Raw genomic sequence first — 3,297 nt, forward strand, 5'->3', positions numbered from 1 at the left:
CCCCCCCACTCACCCTCCACCTCATCCATCCTTCTCAATCCCATTCATTCCCTCCATTCCCGCCTCCACTTGCTAAGAGCTGGCTATGAACCAGACACCTCTGTAGCCCCCCAGGGCTGAGGAGATATCTCAGGGAGAAATCGGCGATGTATTGATACCTCAATAAATGTTTACTGCTGAAACTAATGGCTGCCTTCTGGACCTTACACTGCAGTAAGCCCGAGTCCATAACTCACTGCAGTTCTGCTGAGTCTGCAGTGGGTCTGGGCTGTGCTTGGAAAGCAGGGGACAGAAATGACACTTCTGAAGGTCCAGCTTTCTTGAGCTAGTAGTCCTGGGAAGAAAATGTGATTTGTTCCCATTTTATAACTGAGGCCCTGGCAGCGGAGAGAAACCTGAATACACCGCTGCACTGTCATGAGCTCTACTTTGGGGCTCAAAGGTGTGATGCCTTTCTAGGTTCACTGTAAATTCCCCTTCCAGGATTTTCCTCCAGTAAATCGTGTTCTGCTGGCATTAGTGCTGGCCTGAAATACCTCAGTCTTCTCACCAGAAGAAATCATACCCTTCTTCAAAGATGCCTCCCCCATGGAGTCTTCCGAGATTGTCCTCCATCAACAACATCAGCACTAGCTGTGAATTTAGCAAGCACAAGTCTGATCAGACTGCACCTAATACCTCCTTCCCTTGTTCCCTGGTCTAGACCAGCCCTGTCCAGGCCATAAAAGCATTTGGGAAACGAGAAGGAGAATCTGGAAATCAAGCAATGAAGGTGCGTAGGTCACCAGTGCAACAGGTGCTGACCCTTGACAAGCATCTCATTGACTCTCCAAGGCAGGCTCTACTGCTTCCCCCAAATCATAGATGAAAAGTGAGCCCTGGGAAGAGATCATTTCCTAAAATTTTCCAGCTAGTAATTATAAAGTTGGGTTGGAAGTCAAGTAGTGAGCCCTCCAACACCAGCACTGTCACAATCCTTGGGTCCTGCCCTGGCTTTGGCGTGAGCCAGGAGGGTACCTAGTGGGGGTGGGAGTGCAGCTTCTAGAGCAGGGGAAAGGTGGGTTCTGGGGTTCCAGGCCTGTGTTGTGCACCCCAAGTTGTTCCATGTAGAGTCATTTAGAAACAAGGCCCGTGTGCCTGCCCCGGCCAGCTCTGCTGAGAGCCGGCTTTGCCACCAACCAGGCCAGGCCCTTGCAAGAGCCTGGAGATTTGCTTAGTCTGAGCCTAGTTTGCACCTGCAAAGTGGGTATGATTTTTTTCCCAGGCCTAAGGGAGGAGGATGGATCAGGCCTGGTCTGTTGCCCCTATGGTGGGTAATAACATGTGTCCCCATCTTCCTGGCCCCTGCCCTGGACCTGGGAAACCAGGCTGGGATGCCGAGGGGGTGGGAGGGCAGGTGGGTGCTGACACAGCTGTGGTCCCTCTACTCCCATACCCACCAGGCAGGCAGCTCATCCTAGCCTTCTGACGTCCCTCCTGGCTAGGAGACAGGCCCACATGCTTCTCTTACGCCCCACCACAGCCAGCTGGGGGTGCTCACCCTTGGCAGCTGCAATCCAGTTCTCAGACTGCAACCCAGAACAGAGACCCTCGGGATACCCAGGATGACAGTAAAGACCATGCTCAATGGGCCCACTTCCTCCATGCCATCCTGTGCCAACTCACTGCCGGTGTGTGTCAGCTCTCACTGCACAAGCCTGGTACACTGGGCACTTGGACCACACACAGGAGTCCACTTATACACAGGCTGTTCCCTCCTTTCCGGTAAATACAGTTAATCCTCTATATCGTTCTTGCTTTTTTAAAAGGGACTGAGATTTCCTATAGATTGTAATTACCTGGTTATTTCTTTTAAGATTTATTTACTGATGCATACAAAAGCAGGGTACAGATCAGACATGCAGTGGCGGTGAGAGGATTCACCAGAGACAGAGTGGAGAGAAGAACAGTTGAATCGACAAATACACTGCTGAGGGGAGCAGCGGGCGGGTCAGGTGAGGTCTGCTACGCCATGTGTGTCACCCCTGGCCTGGAATCGAACTCACACCAAAGCAGCTGCAGCCAGCTCCATAGTGCTGTGCTTTAACCCATTGCGCCACCAGGGAGGGCCCAGTCCTCTCCATCTTTGGGGTCCCTGCTCAGAGAGTCAACTGATTGAGCATGTCCCTTAGCTGAATCCTCAGCTGGGGACCCTGTGGATATTGAGGGCCAGCTACAAGGGATGTGATCATCAAAGGACTTTGATGGGGCAGGAGGATTACCCTGACATGCAGGAACCACACTGGTTACGTCTTAGGCAGAGTCAAAGTGATACGTGGGGTTTGACCCCACAGGAGTTGGCAACTTTAACTAGCAGGGGCAACTGTATTTTCACGGCTGCTTGTAGATGAACAGCTGACATCCAGAGAGGCTAAATAACTTGTCCTGGATTGCACGGCTAGGCCTCAGCCAAGCTGGGGCCCACTGAAGGGCGGCCGCTGCCTCTGATGTCATGCACGCGTGCCTGCAGCCAATCACAGGAACAGCTCGTTGTCTCTGGACAAGGCCTGTGCACCAGGATGGTGCTGGGTCAGCAAGGAAGGGAGAGCAATGAGGGTTATGGGGGGAGAGAGGAGGGCAGCCAGCAGTCCTCCTTAAAGACCCCCAGGACGCCCCGCTTCATAAGGAGTCCTGCCCTGGGGAGGCCTTGCCCAGTGACCCAAGCAGGAGACCCTGTCTGCCCTGCTTTGGGTTTTAAGTTCTTTGGCCAGCTTCCCCCAGGAGGGCAAGCGGGAGGCAGAAAGCCCCCAGGAGAGTTCATCCTTCATGCCCACCTGCCTGGGTGGGGGGTGGGCTGTAAGGCTTGGGAACGAAGCCTTAGAGGCGAGGGAGAAGGCGGAGGGAAGCAGCCACAGAGAAAAAGGTTAAGACAACCTGGCTTTTAAGTGTCTTGCTGGGGACCCTGAAGCCTGATCTGAACCCCAAATGCATCCCAGGCTCCTGCCTCCCCAGGCAGTGTTCTGACCCTGCCTCTTGCAGCCCCTGGCAGGTGAGATGAAAGAGGCAGCAAGCTGGTTAGAAATGGAGGTGGCTTTCCTTCCCTCAGAGCCTGTCCCTTTGATCCGGGGTGGGAGGGGGGAGGGGGGAGGAAAGGGCAAAGTCAGCAAATCCACTCCTCACCACCACCCCCAGGCTTGCAGTCACCCTTCCCCATGCATGCCCCAGGGGCTGCAAGCTGTTAGGAAGTTGGAAAACTCTAGAAAAATAGTAGCAGGGATGCCATCAGCTGGGAGACAGGAAAACCCAGCTAGGTCTGAA

The sequence above is a fragment of the Condylura cristata genome, unplaced genomic scaffold (genome assembly GCF_000260355.1).
Source record: "Condylura cristata isolate star-nosed mole 26May11 unplaced genomic scaffold, ConCri1.0 scaffold00015, whole genome shotgun sequence".
Classification (NCBI taxonomy): domain Eukaryota; kingdom Metazoa; phylum Chordata; class Mammalia; order Eulipotyphla; family Talpidae; genus Condylura; species Condylura cristata.